This window comes from Paramisgurnus dabryanus, chromosome 16 (assembly GCF_030506205.2).
Source record: "Paramisgurnus dabryanus chromosome 16, PD_genome_1.1, whole genome shotgun sequence".
Lineage (NCBI taxonomy): Eukaryota > Metazoa > Chordata > Actinopteri > Cypriniformes > Cobitidae > Paramisgurnus > Paramisgurnus dabryanus.
In genome coordinates, this window is record NC_133352.1 from 11442253 (window position 1) to 11461894 (window position 19642).

General features: G+C 37.6%; 1 long non-coding RNA gene across 1 annotated transcript in view; it reads right to left on the bottom strand.

Annotated features, from left to right (window-relative positions):
- Positions 1–19222, bottom strand: part of LOC141280906 (uncharacterized) — a 102902-nt gene extending 83680 nt beyond the window's left edge. The window contains exon 1 of the long non-coding RNA XR_012335260.1: positions 18534–19222. This is a non-coding gene — a long non-coding RNA (uncharacterized lncRNA). The remainder of the gene's footprint in view (positions 1–18533) is intronic.
- Between the last annotated feature and the right edge of the window lie 420 nt (positions 19223–19642).

Genomic DNA, 19642 nt, shown 5'->3' on the forward strand with positions numbered 1-19642 from the left:
TCGGAGTACGTCCGTCTATCAACTGCACAACCCTACTGATACCGCTCCTCAGTTTTTGGGGGTTCTTAATTTACATCGTTAATGGAGAATTTTATATAATCATCTGTGTGTCATGGCAGTCAACACAAGGCAACGGATCCAAATGCAATGGTTTATTTCTCAAACCCAAAAGTGCACAAAGCAGAACCAGAATGAAAACCAGAATACAGGACTAAAAAGTGATGACGGCTAACTATAATCGACAAAGGACAACTGAAACACAAGGACTGTATATATTCATGTGGGTAAACAAGATATCAAGACACACCTGGGAAAAAATCTAGAACAAGGACCAACGAACTAGAAGAGCTACAGACATGGATGACATTACAGAACTTCAAATAAAGAGTACAAGACTGGGGAAACCCAAGACACGACAGACACCGTGCAATCTTTAGCATCAGTCAGATTTGTTTGTAACCATCTAATCTTCTCCCTACTTTAATAATGACAATATAAAAGCATGTATACATAAATTGTCTCTCTTCATCAGGAGCCGCGCTCCTAATTTCACCGTATGCAGGAAAACACTATGACATTCAATTCAATAATGGCAAGCAATAATCAAGGTATGTTTAAGCAAACTACTGGTGGTGGTGGTGTATTTAACCATGCTAAATCATGGCCTTTGCCATTTATATAATTCCTCACTCTGGCATAACGTTGCTTTCTGTGGCCTTTGCGGCCTCTCTGCTATCAAGCCTAACGTGGCATCCTTCTACGGATATCCTCTACTGCTGATATTATGATCGACATTTACGGACACGTTAACGGTATGTACCTTTTGTCAATACTGGTGGTGGTGAATCTTATTGCAAGCTAACCTGTTGGCTTTTCCTACTGGGCATATCGTTGCCTTCCACGGCCTATGCGGCCTATCTAACCTTGGCATATCTTTGCCCTTCATGGCCTACACAGCCTCTCTCAACACGGCATATCGTTGCCTTCTATGGCCATGCGGCCTTTCTCACTCGGCATATCGTTGCCTTCTACGGCCCATGCGGCCTATCTCTATCTGGCATATCATTGCCTTCTATGGCCTACGCGGCCTATCTCTATCTGGCATATATCTCTATCTGGCATATCGTTGCCTTCTATGGCCTATTTCTCTGGCATATCGTTGCCTTCCAAAGGCCTACGCGGCCTTTTCTCACTAGGCATATCGTTGCTTTCTATGGCCTACGCGGCCTATCTCTGTCTGGCATATCGTTGCCTTCTAAAGCCTACGCGGCATTTTCCCATTAGGCATATCGTTGCCTTCTGTGGCCTGTGCGGCCTATCTCTGTCTGGCATATCGTTGCCTTCTAAAGCCTATGTGGCTTTTTCCCACTAGGCATATCGTTGCCTTCTACGGCCCATGCGGCCTATCTCTCCATCCTATCTCTCTGGGGCATATCGCTGCCTTCTATGGCCTAAGCGGTAATCCCATGGCCTCTTATGGCATCCTTCAATGTCAGTAGATAACAATTTCTCTTATCTGTTTCAGGAACCTCAAAGAAACACTGGTGGGTACCGATCATTGTGATCAATCTTTGGGGATTAGATTCTGGCCTGTCTTCATCTTCAGACAGGAACCGCAAGAATCCGTGACCCCCGGATTCGAACTATGGTCGGGGCCTACGCCAAAGAACTATACTGTGTTACATTCTAACCTTGGTTGCTAACTACTGTTAAATAAACTCATATGTCAAGTCTTAACCTATCTTCGAGTCTTTCTGGTAGAAATGTTAGCTTTAGCGTAGCGTAGCGTAAGTTCTACCAGGAAACTCGAATGTTACGTCATTCATGTCACAAGGCGCAATCAATCACCCCTGATACTGAGAGTATATAAGCCTCGTACTCACCTGTCTTTGCGTTCGCAGATACTGATGCCAGCATTTACAACCCACCCTCCCTACCACCATCACCAGGTCGGTTCCGTCCATACTCAAGGGGGATTAGATTCTGGCCTGTCTTCATCTTCAGACAGGAACCGCAAGAATCCGTGACCCCCGGATTCGAACTATGGTCGGGGCCTACGCCAAAGAACTATACTGTGTTACATTCTAACCTTGGTTGCTAACTACTGTTAAATAAACTCATATGTCAAGTCTTAACCTATCTTCGAGTCTTTCTGGTAGAACTATATATTCCACATATAAAAGACAAAACAACAACATTTCAATATAAAAATATTTTTGCAGGAATGACATGAGGATGAGTAAATTATGAGAGAATTTTCATATAAACTGTTCATTGAACAATAAACCACAAGAACATGATGAATTTAGATCATTAGACTTCAAATGTAAGCAAAAATATTTCTTAATGTTTTTGTCCTCCTCGTAGTCTTCCTCTAGTTTCACTTTAGTCTTTTCTGTCTCTCTCTGTAATAATCAAAAGTAATGTATATCTATAGATCTAATGTATTGTCACTCTTTATTTAATATTATATGAATTATTTTTATTTTGAATATAAAAAATCTATGTTTGGTTATGGTGAGTTTTACCAAAAAAAGGGTGTTGACATGACATGAACTTCCAATTAATACAGCTCAATGCCAGCAGTTCATGTGTTTACAGGACACCTCCATAACTGCAAAAATACATTTATTGTAGTATGAAATATTTTTGTACAAGTAAACACAGTCATATACTGTAATACATATAAAAAAGATAAAATCACAGACTCAGAATGGATTATATACACGACACAAATGTATCCAGGTTTATGCAATTTATTAATAGCTATAGATCATTTACATGATAATTTTTGTCATTATTCCTGTCAAATGGATAAAGGTCCAAAAGAAAGTTTATTCTTTCATCTCTAAGCATTATCTTGCTGTAACTCACAGACACAGTATCTGTACAGACTGCAGTATCTGTATAAGAATGTATTATTATACAATCCTTTGAGTGGGAGGTCTGAATGACCAAAATGTTCAAAAGTACCAATTTTCTGTGAGGGAAACGTCCTCTAACAAGTAAGTGTAGTGGACCTCACCTGACCTGCAAAATAGGGGATGCCACACTCTGAATATAAGAGCACTGCTCTTTTGACATCAGGCCGGGCAGCTTTTCTTTAAACCCACACTCGCGCATAACAATGACTCAATGTGCCCGTTAGACGACAAGTAGACTGTGGGCAGTCTTAGATGGTCATGAGGGCTTCAGTCAGTGAGAAAGGGCTGTCGGATTGACCCAGTCAGCTTGTTTATATTCACCCCGGGATTCGGTTTGAGACTGTGCTAAGATAAAGGAAGGCAAGAGGGCAGGACAGAGGTAAAGCTCCAGGTAATGAGAGAAAAAAACAAACTCATTCCAGCAGGTCAGGTGCAGGTAACAACATAATTACTGGAGGTGAGAGAAATCTGCATATACAGGACACTAAAACGCAAGAGTTATTTATATCACATCACATTTAACTCTTTCACCGCCAGCGTTTTAAAAAAAAGTTGCCAGCCAGCGTTTTTCATGATTTTCACAAAAGTTTTATGTCTTCCAGAAAATTTTCTTCTTCAAATATATAAACATACAATATACTGAATGAAAGAACAGACCCTCTGCTTTCAAAAAAAAAAAAAACGTTTCATCCTACCTATTGGATAATAGCGGTATTGCGGAAAGACGGAAAAACTCGTCATTGGCGGGGAAGCGTTTTCTCTTGATTGACGAGATATCTTGTCAGTGGCGGGGAAAGAGTTAAGAGCCGTGCTTTGAGGTCACATTAAAATGCTAATTATGAGGAATTAAATTATTATTATTTATTTTATTTTTTTTGGTGAAAATTTATATGAAAACGTACTAGAACATTCATTTATTATGCCCAGTGCGTGCACTGGACATGTATGTGCATATAACCGCCCCGTTCAGGTAAACAGAGCAGTTATTTATATGTTTGGATTCAGCCCGGAATGGGTCCCCGGCCACCCAGCAGACTTTAAGCAGATGGATAGTCGAGGCTGTCGCATGTGCTTATGGAGCCTCTGAACGGTCCTCTCCTTTAACTGTCAGAGCCAGGCCCGGAGTGGGTAATCGGGAGAACCGGGAGAATTCCCGGTGGGCCGCTTCACTTTTGGGCCGGTCGAGTTTTTTTTTTTTTTTTTTTTGCATTTGTCACGTTAGTGAGTGTACCTTCTCTTAAATAACACTACACTCGTTCCGCATTCTGACACCGCAGCGTGAAGCCTCTGCATGGGCTGTACCATGCGAGTGAGTTCCCCCCTCCCATAGAGTTGGTTCGGTCCATTTCACGTCTTTCCCAAAACTTTTTCGCCGCCGCGGCACCGCCTACCAATAGCTGGACCGGCGCTCTCGTTACTGTACGCGTCTGGGAAGATGGATGGGAGAAAGAGGCCAGGAGGGGCTGAAAAAGCCAGGTTGAAAAAAAGAAAGGCATTGGAAGAGGATGCTGCCAAATGTGCTAAGATAACAGATTTATTTTCAAAAGGACCAACACCAGTGGCAACAGGTAAAGAGAGATAGACCCTAATGATTAGCATTAGCAACGTAATTATTCGGCTAATACCGTTGTCAACCTGTTTACAAGCAAAATATAACATTTCATTAAAATATTAGCATTTTGTGTATTACCCAATACATGGCGATTCATAGACTTTGAAAATATCATGCAATTTAATATTGATTACAAAACTCAAGCTTCATCTGTGTATGCAGTAAAATTACTTTTTATTATATTTTATTTTAATTACTAATTGTTTTTTGTAGCTTCTGAGCAGCAGATAAGCCAGTCCCCCGCTGAAAATGAGGAGGTCATGATGACTACAGGGACAGGTAGAGAGGATACCAGAGTAAATTATATGAATTAATGTTATTTAACCCTCAGGTTGTGTTCAAAACCCTAATAATGCCTTTTGTGTTCCCGGTCAAAAATGACCAGCCTACAAAAATAGCTTATAATCACTTTTTATACTATATGATCACCCAAATCTTTTTTCTAAACATCTCTTTCAATAAGAATTGGTTTTATATTTCTATTTGCATCTGATTAATCATAGGCCTTTATCTTAGAGTATGGATCATGTCTTTTGAGTAAAAAAGCATTATTTTGAATAAATTTGGAAATATTCAATAAAATAGGAAAAATTAGCAATGATGAGTCTGACACCCCTGGTATATGTCCTTCTGCCCTATTTGTTATGCAATATAGGTGAGTCAGATGCTGAAAGAGCAGATATAGAGTCAGAGACAGCATCCAGTGAGATAACAGCCCTGCAAGATGTCCCAGAGGAACAGGCAGATGCAAGTGTAGATGAGGAAGCCTATCATTTTGATTATTTTGCTCGTCCTCAAGCACAGGATCTAGACACATTTTTCAATTACCATCCTCAGCAGCCTATAAAACACCACCTAGTAGCTAAAGTTTTTCACAGCAAGCATGGCACCAACCGCAAGTGGTTGACATACAGTGAAAAAACACAATCACTGTATTGTTCTGTGTGTTTGGCATTTGCACCTGCTGCAAGTGATAGTCCTTTCATAAAGGGAGGTATGAAAACATGGAAACATGTTCATCAGCGGATAGAAGAGCATGAGAAAAGTAAGATCCACAGAGACAGTGCAGATGCTTACTTTCTGTTGGCTAAAAGGGCAGACATAAAAAGCCTTCTGGCAGACAAACAAATGTCTCTACATCATGAGCAGGTGAAGAAGAAGCGTCAGGTGATGGAACGCATAATAGATGTGATAAAAGTCATAGGCAAATGTGGCCTTAGTTACAGAGGGGATAAAGCAGAGGCTGCTTATACACTAGAAGATACTGCAGTCAATCATGGCAACTTTCTAGAGTTGGTAATACTTTTGAGTCGTTATGATCTGTGCCTTCAACAGCACCTTAGCAGTTGTATTGAACAAAGCAAGAAGCATCATGACACAGGTGCAAAAGGTAGAGGATCTCTTGTGACTCTGCTATCAAAGGACATTATTGGGAAAGTTGTGGATGCTCTCAGCCAGGTCATAAAGGGCACAATTTCAGATGAGGTAAGAGAGGCAGGACTGTTTTCGGTTCAGATTGATACAACTCAGGATGTCACATCAAAGGACCAATGTGCTATCATTGTCAGATATGTCACAGACGTAGTTCATGAGCGGTTGGTTGCTGTGGTGAACTGTGAAAAATCCACAGGTAAATATCTGGCACAGCTACTAAAGAACACATTAGACAAACTTGGCATTGACATGGGCAGGTGTGTGGGCAACTCCACTGATGGAGCAGCAAATATGCAGGGATCATATAAAGGGTTCTCTGCATTCTTGTCTGAACAGTCTCCAACACAAATTCATGTCTGGTGTTATGCACATGTTTTAAATCTAGTACTAGCAGACACAACAGGCAGTGTCATAGAGAGTGCATCTCTCTTCTCACTACTAAATGATGTGGCAGTTTTTCTCAGGGAGTCTTATAAACGTATGCAGACTTGGGAAAAGACAAGTGAGGACAAACGTCACAGGAGACTGAGCCCAATAGGGGAAACCAGGTGGTGGGCTAAGGATCAGGCTCTCACTAAGGTCTTTGGGTCTTTTGGTAATCCCCAGGATGCATTGTTTGTTGACCTGCTGCTGACCTTAGCCTCTATTGAGGAAGATGGAAGTATGAAGTCATCAGTGAGGGTCAAAGCAAAGGGATTAATTGAAAATCTTCTGAAATTTGAGATTATCCTCGTTGCTCAAACTTTCCTTCGCATTTTCCAACATACATCCCCCCTCTCCAAGTACCTTCAGACACACGGGATGGATATTTTGTCAGCTCAGCGTCTGGTTGAGGGAACAAAGGAAAACCTCAAAAAATATGTCAGGGACTTTGAGGGTGTGAAAGTGGCAGCTGATAAGTTTGTGGGATGGGCCAATGAAAAGCTAGAAGAGATGGACAACTATGAACTACTTGTGCAGACTGCACTTCCAGAGAAGCGTGTCAGAAAAAAGAAAAGGATGCCAGGAGAGCTTTTAGATGATGAACCGGTAGCCTCATCTGAAGCTGCATTTGAGGTGAATGTCCATAATGTTATTCTGGACACTGTGGCAGGTAGCATAGATAGGAGGTTTTCAGCAAATGGAAAACTTGCCTCAGATTTTGCTTGTCTTGACCCTAAAAACTTTCCTGAAATAAAGATAAATGGGCTCCCTAACTCAGCACTCCAGGAAATCAGCAAATGTCTGCTTAGGTTTGATGACAGAGCTACTGTTAGCACATTACAAACTGAGCTTTCTAGCCTGGCATACCAGTGGGACAGACTGAAGCAGTCCTCTCTTGAAGGTTATACTGTCAGGACATGTAGTGAGGTGACACAGGATGCTCAGGAGGATAGTGGCGGACTGCCATATATGGAAGGACCAGAGATAGAACTTGAAAGCAGGACCTGTTCCTCCTGCAAAAACTGTGCTATTTGTGTCCATTTAATACTCTCACAGTATAACCTCCTCACGGATGCTTATCATGTGATTGGGTTAGCATATAAGTTTCTGTTGACTTTGTCCATCACACAGGTTGCATGTGAGAGAAGCTTCTCCACTTTAAAATTTGTGAAGAATAGGCTTCGAAGCTCATTGAATCAGGACAACTTGGAGGCTTTTATGTTAATGTGCACAGAGAAGGAAATCCACATGTCTATAAGCAATGACACGGTTATTGATAAAGTGGCTGAAACCAGTGCACTGCTAAGGCGGCTACTGATGCTGTAGATGCTATTCACAATGTAAACTGTACTGTGACTTGAACTGTAAAAATTTGTTCAATATGCCTCTTTGTGGAACAGAGGGATAAATTTCAAAGGCTTTATTTATTTTACTTTATTTAATTTATTTAATTTATTTATTTCGGCTTTTGTTCTTTATTTATCAACCAATCCTTGTGGGATAGTGGAATATTTTTTGTTTACTTCTCAGCTTGTGTGAATTATTATTTAACCTTTACATTATTTGTTAAAAATGACATTAATAAAAGTTGCACAATAGTAAGAGCTGAACTGTTGCTTCATTTATCCAATTTGGAAAAAGTGATAATTTAGAATTCCACCATGGAAAAAGTGGGCCGGTCTTGGGCCTGAAACTCCCGGGCTGAAAAGTGGCCCCACTCCGGCCCTGGTCAGAGCTCATTCAACTCGAGGTATGGCAGCATCTAGGGGCTCTGTGGGCATTGGGTCTGTGATGCAGCAGGCAGGTCCTCACCGATCACATTTGTAAAGTTTTATGAGATAGATCTCAACTCAACTCCTGGGGATCGTGTGCTTAGGTCTTAGTTGTGCTTTCTATACACAGACAGGCATGAGTAGTCTGGCGGATTGGGTATAGCATTCCCAAAGCATCACTATGGTGATGCAGCCCAAGTTCACCAAAAGGAAACGTCTTGGGTTAAGTATGTAACCCTTGTTCCCTGAGAAGGGAACAAGACACTGTGTCTCCCTTGCCTTTCTTCCGGAGTGACTGTACACCTGCTTCGGCACATGCCAGATAAAGTGAGCTTTCCTTTCGGCCTTATTTATCGTCGCTATCCGATGAAAACCAAGTATGTCCATTTTGCCGATTTTGAGATTTTTCGACGGATTGAATGTCCAGGTTCATTTCCATATACAGTATGCTTCACATATCTAAATGACCAATGAAATGTTGTGAAATCATGTCATCTGATTTTCACGTACAGTATATCCATTTGGTGTTAAAGCTGTCAATCACGCCACGTGTATCTCCCGCCCAGTGGAAGCATCTCGCCGGTCTCGTAAAGTTTCATCGAAGCTCAGCTCCGGATAGCCGAATAAACATAAACTGGTGAGACAATGACTTTCCTTCATCGAGGTAAACGTTTCCCCCATGACGCCAGATGTAAGTCTAGGAGTGACAAAATTACGGTAGGACTGTGCAAACAAAGAATCTGGTCCAGCATTACCATGTCAGTATATTGATTCATTGTCCCTTCATAGTTTGCAAGACACATTTAATACATTTATATTTAATATTAAATAAACTAAGCGTATTTAATAAACTAAGACGTAGGCTAATTAATAAACTGAGCGTATTCATCTGTCAATATAAAAACGCGACTTGGCAATTCTAATTTATGATCGGAAGAATGTGTATCGACCACCACTACTGTAAAATATGCACGTATGTCCATTTAAACTCAATTTTGATCAAATGTGGATTATATCACACTGGCAAGAATATGGTTACATGTAAAGATGCCGAACCAAGTATGACAACGCTACATTCAACTGCTTTTGAAATACTGTGTTTTTTTTCACTTCCTGTTTTGGACATAAGTGAGTTTGCGATGTTATGTTCTCTGGCTTCGGCCTATGATGTCAGTCCCAACCAGTGGTCGAATTTGATATACATACTCAGACGCCGTCACGCTGTAGGCATTGCCAAAACGTCACTATTGTGACGCACCGTCTCGTTCCCTTCTCAGGAAATGAGGGTAACATACACTGCCAAAAAATTTTTTCAAGTAAACAATTTCTTAGTATCTTAGTATTTTTGTATTGTTTTGAGAAAAAATATCTAAAAATTCTTTAATTAAGATGCTTTTTCTTGATGAGCAAAATGACCCTAGAAAATAAGTCTAGTTTTTAGACCAAAAATAGCAAATTTAAGTGATTTTCTGCATAAAACAAGCCAAACCCCATTGGCAGGTTTTTTTTGCTTGTTTTATGCACAATATCACTTAAATTTGATATTTTTGGTCTAAAAATTTGACTTATTTTCTTGGGTCGTTTTGCTCATCAAGAAACGCATCTTAATTTAATAATTTCTTAATTTCTTCAAAGACAAAACTACTAAGAATTTTTTTTCTTGAAAAATCTTTTTTTTGTTGCAGTGTACATTACCCGAGACGATTTTTGTTTGCCCCAGTGATGGTTTTATTTTTTTTTATGATAATTGTAAATTTTTGTACGATTTACTAAAGCAATAAACCCCTCGAAGCGTTGGGTTACCAGTGCATTTTATAACAGCTAAGGGGCGTTGTTAGGCACGACGCGAAGCGGAGTGCCTAAACCCCCTTAGCTGTTATAAAATGCACTGGTAACCCAACGCTTCGAGGGGTTTATTGCGTTTATAAAACGGTTACTTCATATGCATAACGTTAGCGGGATTTTATCAAATAAAACCCAAAAAAGTTGTATTATATTAGTACAAATATTACTCTTCCGCCAAACAAAGTAGTTCCTCAGAATCAAGTGTGACTGAAACAGAGCGCAGTTCCCAACCAACACAGACACAGCAAAGACACAATGAAAATATGATTTAAGACTGTGGTGTTTATTTTATAAATCACCATTCATCTAATTTATACATTAACATTTATATCGTGCAACTGTTGAAGTGATGATCAAATATGCTTGGAAGCATGCTGAACTCTTTCCCCGTCAGCGGTTTTTTTTTTAAGTTGGCACCCAGTTTTAGTTTAATGCCTTCCAGAAAATTATCTTCTTTATATAAACATAAAATATCAAATGAAAGAACAGACCATCCGCTTTGAAACAAAAACAAACAAAAAAACATTTCATCCTACCTTCATTTGATCTCTTATCACCTCTCAAATTGTTTTATTAAAAGCGAAGATAATTCCATTTTTGTGAAGAACTTTAGTAAGAGATCAGATTCAGACGGAGCCATGAACAGTACTACACGGTGTTTTCAGTGAATGCGTCAGTGTTTAAGTTGGGTAAGATCGCCACCCAGTGGATAATAGCGGACGTATGAACTTGAGTTATAAAATCCTCAGACAACGTTTTCTCTTTATCGACGAGATGACTCAACAATATTTATTGACATTTATCTGGATATCGCCATTAATTGTGCAATTGTAGACAAATTAAAAATATAATTTAAGACTGTGGTGTTTATTTTCATAAATCAATATGCAGTAACAGTGGCGCAGTGATACTTATGTAATGTGGTCTGAACCGTGAGGTTACCGGTGTATTTTATCACGGCTTAGAACGCGTTTCAACCAATCAGAATGAAGAACCAGAACTGCCCGTTTTATAATTTGTATTAATATGAGTTAGCCACCTCTTAAAATATGTGCAAATCATAAAAATATAGGTGCTTAAAAGGTTCCTCAGAACTATGCCATTAAAGAACCTTTATGATTCCACAAAGAACAGATTCTTTAAAGCACCATTTGTTACATTTTCATAATCCAAAGAAGTTTTGTCACTAAGGAGTACATTTTTTGAAACAGAAAAGTTATTCATTCTTTATTTTTAAGAGTGTAAAACACTGTCTAGTTTATTAAATCAGAAACATTGAAAAACAAAAATTAGTTTTATGAAAAAGTATATAAAAAGTTCTCAGGTGCGAAGATAAAATGAAAATAGTGCATGATATACTCTTAAAGTCTTCTAAAATATTATCCATCATATACAGCGATGGTTTATATAATCGTCCTCTAATTGACAAGATTGGTTTTTGAATTATTATTGTGTCTATGCCAAAACCTGATTACTGGCCTACTGTAGACAATTGTCTTAACAGAAAGCTCACAGTGCTTCAGCAAATGAATGGAAAGACGTTGATGTATCAACACAGAGAATTATGTTCCCAGAATATAGTAAACATGTGCCAGATGTTTTGTCCAGCGGTCATAGACTCTTACTGTTGCTGATGATGTTATTGTAATTACTGTCGTACTGTTTAGACAACGAGGGGTCTGATAATGAAGAACTCTGAAACGAAAAATAAATTACCATAATTAACCTTCACAAATACTGTTTTAGCATTTATTTTAGCGACTACAAAGTACTCTGTTCCATATTTTACTTTGAAAGGAATCATTTTGATGATTAATTCAGTTTAATTGGTTGAGGGGAAACAACAGAAATAAGCATGTTCTCCAGTGAAATGAACTATATAGAGTGCTGTTCAAGGACTCCTTAGATATTCTGGAGCCAGACACACTTCAATTCAGTACAGCTCGAATTCAATCAAAAACAATGAGTCAAAACCGAGCAGTTTTCCCTTCTGAGATGGATGTAATACAGTCGAGCCCAAATCGATCAATCATTGTTGAGATGCATAAGCTTGTCGATATCTTGCAATAAAGTATTTGATGGTTAAACAAGAAATGCCAGACAAGCAGTGGTTACAGTAGCAGTCTTTGAAAGATTGGAGCACTATTTCAAGAGTTCGACATCATAAAGACTTGCTTGTTATCCTTTCTAGGTTTTCATGAAGAGTTTAAATTAAGTTTGCAGACATTCAGTCATGAGAGGGATAATGCACGCATTGATGAGTTATGGTGCAATAAGTTTAGTTTCCACTTGAACTTTTCAAGTTTAACTTTAAGCCAATGAGTGACGACTAACAACGGGAAGAAAGAAACAGGGACATTTCCTGGTTCTTTGATTTATCTGTAAGCACATACAGTGATATAATTAAAAAATAATGTGTGGAAAGTTGTGTCAGCTTAGCAAGCAAGTTTGATTCATGCATTGATATCATTAATCTTGTTCATAATGTGATGTATTATTCCGTGCTGCAATAAATATACAAATTGTCCCCTCCAAAATGTTAGTTTTAGTTTTACCAGCAAGAAAACTTATTCTTTGTCAAAATATAAACTACTTTTATGTATACAGTATAAACACATCATCATTTTTTTTAAAGATATATGGCCAGTTGTGAAGCCCACCAATAAAGTCATTGTGACCATGAATTGAAATGGCTTCTATTGATGAGTACAATGCAGCAACCTGGCAACCTTCAGCGACAGCTCAAACATGCTTTTTTAGTCTGGGACTAGACTTAAGCCTGTTTTGTAAAACCGGGCCTTAATGTATTAACCAAAATAATTTTTACAGCAAATATGATGGCACATATGTGATCACAGAATTACATAGAACGAGTGTAGATGAATCTTTATTGCCAGAACAACGGGTGGTAAACTCAGACTTGAAAAAGTGAGCCTGCAGCTAATAACTACATCAACGCAATAATCTAGCAGGCTAGCGGAGCCAAAGATATTGGATATAACGAGACTTTCTTACTTAGAATTTTTGTCTGGTTTTCAGTACAAATATCTAAAAATTCTTAAATTAAGATGCTTTTTCTTGATGAGCAAAATGACCTAGGAAAATAAGTCTAGTTTTTAGACTAAAAAATAAATAAATACAATTGTGCTTAAAACAAGCAAAAATATCTGCTAATGGGGTAAGAAAAATTATTGAAATAAGTTTTCTTAAACACTTAATTCAAGACAAAATGTCTTACCCCGTTGGCAGATATTTTGTCATTCAAGTTTTTTAAGGAAAACATTTCTGGATTTTCCTCAATATAGTGGACTTTAGAGACTCAACGGTTTACAGTTTCAATGCAGCTTCAAAGGGATAAACAATCATCATTTTCAATCTTTCAATTTTATTACCTGATATATGGTCGCGCTGGCGCTTCACATGCCAAGAAGTACAAGATGAGAAGTTGTGGTTTAAAAGTACACATTTTTACTTTGGCAAAAATTTAGATTGTTTTGCTAGATAAAACCCTTATGCTTCATTTGGGATCATTTATCCCTTTGAAGTTGCATTGAAACTGTAAATTGTTGAGTCCACTAAAGTCCACTATATGGAGGAAAATCCAGAAATGTTTTCCAAAAAATTTTTTTTTAACTTTTTTTATCTGAAGAAAGAAAGACACAAACATCTTGGATGACATGGGGGGGTGAGTAAATAATTTTTTATGAAAGTTTAAAGTGGAAATCCTTTAAGAAACAAATGTTGTGGTACAGTTTATGTCAGGTTTAATTGTTGATCCGAAATCTGTTGATTAATTGTGATTTTATTTAAATATCTATATTTCTCTATTCAAGTCAATAGGTCTTTAGTTTTGCATAAAGTCAATCAACACAAAGAATTATGTTCCCAGAATATGGTAAACATGTGCCAGATGTTTTGTCCAGCAGTCATAGACTCTTGCTGTTGAAGTGGCATGACTTCCCTAAAGGGATTTTGGCTTTATATCTACATATGGCTACAATACAAACCCTTAGATCGGAGCTGTCAATAGCAGACACATCAACATATAATGAAAGATACAGATTGTGATGCATAAATGCCAGATTTTCTCATGATAAGACTTTTGCAGGCATTGTAGGTGTAACCTATTGGCATTCACGGGCACAGACAGACATATAATAAATAAACTTTAATAATATACAACTTGAAAATTGAAGAGTAAAGACTAGAAAACATAGAAAAGACAATGTAAACAGGAGCAACTAAAACCTGAACTAAACACGTATTATGTGTATGCATATGTAGATTATATGTAAATCAGTAACTAAGGCAACAAACGAGAACTAATAACAGTGTTAATGAACTAATTAACAAGAGAATTAACTCAATGAACAGGAAAACACAAGAACACAAAGAAGAAAACATAAAACATAAACCTGACTGTGACATAGTGGCATAGGCAGTAGAGAAGAGCATCGTCAGTGGTTAGGGTCATTCTTCAATTGGGGTGGCAAAGGAGAGGCAAAACTTGTAAAAATGCTTATTTGTTTTCTTTTAATAAAATGTATTGTTATGCATTTACAATTAGTTTAAATTACTTAATAACATGTTTAATTTTAAATAATTTAAAAAACACTTGTGAAACATCCACTATGTTTATGGTGTTACCAATATTTAACTGCAAAAAATGACTTTCTTACTTAGTATTTTTGTCTTGTTTTCAGTAAAAATATCAAAAAATTCTTAAATTAAAGGGGCCATGGACCAAGACTTTTTTAGGATGTCAAAAAAATCTTTGGTGACCACAGAGCACATATGTGAAGTTTTAGCTCAAAATACCATATAAATAATTTATTATAACATGTTAAAATTGCCACTTTGTAGGTGTGTGCAAAAATGTGCCGTTTTGGGTGTGTCCTTTCAAATGCAAATGAACGGATGAAGTGCAAACACTGTTCATAATGATGGTGGTTTATTGCAATTGAAACTCAATTGTGTTGTGAATTATTTTCTCTCTCTCTTTCTCTCTGCACTAAATGGCAATGCCGTGGTTGGATAGTGCAGATTAAGGGGTGGTATTATTATAATAAGATCTCCTTATGACATCATAAGGAGAGCCAAATTTCAACTACCTATTTTTTCATGTGCTTGTAGAGAATGGTTTACCAAAACTAAGTTACTGGGTTGATCTTTTTTTACATTTTCTAGGTTGATAGAAGCACTGGGGACCAATCATAGCACTTAAACATATAAAAAGTCAGATTTTCATGCCATGGCCCCTTTAAGATGTATTTTCTTGATGGAAAAATGATTTTTTTAATATGTTTACTGAAAACAAGACAAAAATACTAAGTATAAAAGTCATTTTTTTTGCAGTGTTTAAGTAAAACAACAGTAACACAACAGACAAATTGGCCTTAATCCAGTCTTTTCTAAAAATGAGGCTGTCATCATGATGATTTCAAGATTATAGGGGACATAAACGAAATATTAATAATTATGTATTTATTAAAATCTTGATTAAAATATTTAAAATCTCAATTAATAAACACCACAGACACTAATAAAGTGCAACACATGAAATTTAGCTAACTTTATTTAATTTATATGTTTTTTATTACACTGTAAAAAAAGCCGCAAGTTAAAACAACTCGGTTTTCCAAGTCAGTTCAACCTACTATTTGTTGTGACCTGTGATAAGTGGACATAACTTAGAAAACATGTTAAAATTGTTTAACTTAATTTGTTAATTTTTAACATAAAATATATATCTTGGTTATTTGTCTGATTATGGGCCCTATTTTAACGATCTAAGCGCATCGTCTAAAGCGCACAGCGCAACGTCTAAATGGGCGTGTCCGAATCCACTTTTGCTAATTTAACGACGGGAAAAATGGTTTTTGCGCCGAGCGCATGGTCGAAAAGGGTAGGTCCTATTGTAATGGGAGTATTTTGGGCGTAACGTGCAGTAAACCAATGAGAGTCACAGCTCTCATCCCCTTTTATGTCTAATCCCTATTTAGATGACGGACTTTGTAAACTGAAAAACTAAGCGGAGGAAGAAGATCCCCAGTTTAAGATTAATGTTAAATAATTGTTGTTTTTTTTATTAAAACCTTTAAAACCCGTTTTCTTTTAGTCATGGAAGTAAAAAGCAGGCTTGTAATTGCTTTAAATGTATGGCTATCCAATATCATCAAAAAATTATTTACAAGTATGTAAGATAAGGTTTGTACTCTAAAAATACTTTATTTGTAACAAACAGGAGATAAAGAATTTACAAACGGCTCTCCTCACGTTTCAGCACTTTGGACAGCGGTTTTTTAGCAAAGAGTTTTTTTAAGCATTACTTAAAAATGTTTCTCATCTCACCATATCCACAGGTACAGAGTCATCATATACAATAAATCCGTGAGGTAGCATTAAAAAAAACATTTAAAAACAGACGCATTTGTTCAAAGCAAAGCATTTATTTACCTACCAGGCTACAGGTGAAGCAGCTCTTTGCGCCTTCTAACGTCTCATAATTAGTCCTCATTTATGTCCAAGAGATTCAATAATAATCTTTTACATTCAATCCTTTAATCTTTCATATTTAAAAGCATTTTTGTGTTGCTGCGCATTCATGTACCTTGTGATAAGCAAACCCGCGTTGTCCTCCCGTGTATCTTTAAATAACATAAACCACATTGCGCCATTGACTTTAGACTTTAGAGCAGGTTTTTGTTGGTCAATGGCGTAGTCTATTTTAGTTGCCTCAAAATAGCAACGCGCCAACAATGCACCTGAACACACCTCGTTTTCAGACCAGAACGCCCATGGGCGCAAAAGGGGGCGCAAATGCATTTTCTATTTAAACAACGCGGCGCTAAACGTGAAAATTAGGGTGGAAACTAGCGAAAGACACTTGCGTCGCGCATTGCGCTGCATTGCGCCGGGTGTAAGATAGAGCCCTATATGTCTAAAGTTTCTAAATTGGCAACACTGCTTTGGAAATTGTCAAAATGCATAATAGGTGCTTTTTAAGAATAAAAAAAGTGATTATTCAGACAAAGAATTGTAAAGAAAATGAAACTTTTGCAATAAGTAAAATCAGAGCTTTTTTACACATTTCCACTGGTGCAATTGAACATTGTATTGTGTTGCTTTTAACAATATGTTCGTCAAACTGCCAGGAGATCTGTTAATAAACCCAGTTATGCTCTTTTGTTTATTTGACAGAGGTCCCACAGCTCTCTGACTTGATTGAAAAACATTCGAAATAATTGCGTAAAAAGGTCTCCTCGCTTTGCCATCCTACCTGACTCTAAGTATCCTATGAGAATAATTCCTCGAAGAAAGCTATTATGCTTGCAGACGATGTACTCCCACTACTGGCCTTTGTGTACAGAATTATGAGAGAAAGTTGCTCATGAAAACACTTTCATTAGGATGTTTATAGCCCTCGACAACAAAGCTCTAACCGACAACCCGAAATACACGCGCATTCGCATAGATATTTCAGGCGAGGAGTACCCTATTAGCATAACAAAGACGATGACGGTGGCATGGCAGGCAGTAGGGACGGTTTGTAGGAGCACAGCCAATCTGTTTGTGTTCTTTGGGGAAATTAGCTGCTCTCAGACCTGTTTTTAGAAAGAAGGGAAAGACAGTTGGAGCCCTGAAAGAGTGGTGCCATTCAGGGTCAAATCTATTATCCTGTCCTAACTGCCTTTGGGTATGTTAAGCTGTTATCTTTGAAATGAATCAAAACGCTGTGTGTTTGAATATGAAATGTTTTGGAGCTCGACGCGTCTGTTTGGTTCAAAGCCTTTATTTTGTGAATATCAGAAATGTATGCGAGAGCTGGAAACAGCTGGCATTCGCAAAAGACTTTCACAAATATTTGAAATGATTCGATCGCACTGTTAGCTAACAATATAGCACTTTCAGCTCCAATTTAATTTAGCAGATTATCTCAGAAAATGCTGGAAATGTGTATTAAGCAGACAGTTTCCGTACGCTGCTCCCTGTAGGCCAGAGAAAATAATGTATGATGAATAATAAATAATAACTATGGCCCACTTAAGACTGCTACTTAGCAAATCCTAGTAAAACATATCACATATGACAGTAAAAGCATATATTTTAGGAGAAAAATGCAAAGACCGAAACTAAATAAGAGATGATGCAGCGTCTAGACCTGGTAAAAAACTCTGAAGGCACCCAAACAATTACAGTACACATTGCAGATGATCATTCATATTAATGATCTGACTTTACGGGGAATTGGAGTCAAATGAGGTTTCAATGCATTATTGTATTAGGTTATAAAAACCTTAATTTGATTTTAATATGACTGATATCACTTAACAGTCAAAGCATAATTATCCAAATCACTCGAGGGTGCCACATCTAAGACTGTACTTCCTAATCTGATTTGTGTCCAGATATTTGGATTCACAGAGCCGTCCCCTGTGGACACACAAAAATGTATTAGCTTTTCAAAGACGTTGGAAAAGAGCTGCCCTTCGGGGTAAGAGGAAGGTAAAACGGACAGCCTACCTGCATCTATAAAGCCAAATTGCTTTTTAAGACAAAGCCTCTTTGGTGAAGGAGAACTGCTGGTGAAACCTGTCCAGCTTTCTGTTTTCCTCAAGCCCGAATGGTTTCAAAACTATCTGGAGAAAAATAGAAAGTAAGGAATCAGAAAGAGAAAGAGAGTTGAACATTTGGAGTGTGTTAAAATGTACAAACACCTTATATTATAAATGAAGTTCCGGTGCCCGTCTAAATGGTGCAGAAGCTGACATGCTACAGACATTTGCCGTGGATTTGGAATATGATTCGGGAAGTTGATATGCCTGATTGCGACATTATATATTTTAATTCTTTCTCCTTCGGCTTAAGGAGAATACATTATTGGCATAGCCTGTTACCATGACAACACTTTCTCTTTACTTGACATCGTGGCAGCGTCTGGGAGCTCGATTTGTTGATGCTATTAATTAAAACTCATCTATAGCTGAACGAAAACACTTTGTATGGTGTGATCTAGCTGTAGGCGTTTTATCGTGTGTACTCGGCGTGATGCGTGCAGTATCAATGACCGTCTTCTATGTGCCAATATAAAAAAAAACATGTATATCTACAAATACAGACTTCCACTGAAGCATAACGTCATTGTAGATTGTTTCTTTGAAGTTAACAGCATGCTAGACTCAATATGGTGATTTATTCATCAGGGGTTTGCGAGATTCTCATGTGGTTAAGCATTTTACTATATATTATTTTGATTTAAAAAAAAAACAGATGGTGTACTTTTGCTCTTAGTGTTATGTTTAAAGAGTTTTTTTTCTCAAGGCAACTATGTATAAGTAAACTTTATATTAAAATATGGGGATGTACTTATTGTATGTTACTCTGGCAATTATGTGAGGCAAGAGCAGAAAGGTATTTTTAAAGCGGATGTCATTTACTGAAAAGTCAAGGGTAGGATGTTTTCCTTACCGAAGCTCACATGAGGGTTTAGTCAGTCTCAGGCACCGGGGTAGCCACAGTAAGGCCAATCTGATTGGCGATAGCCAGGGGCATTTCTTGGTTTTTAAAACATCAGGGGCTGGGTTAATTTTTTTGCAATATTGTGTATTGGTAAACACAAAGTAACCCATTTA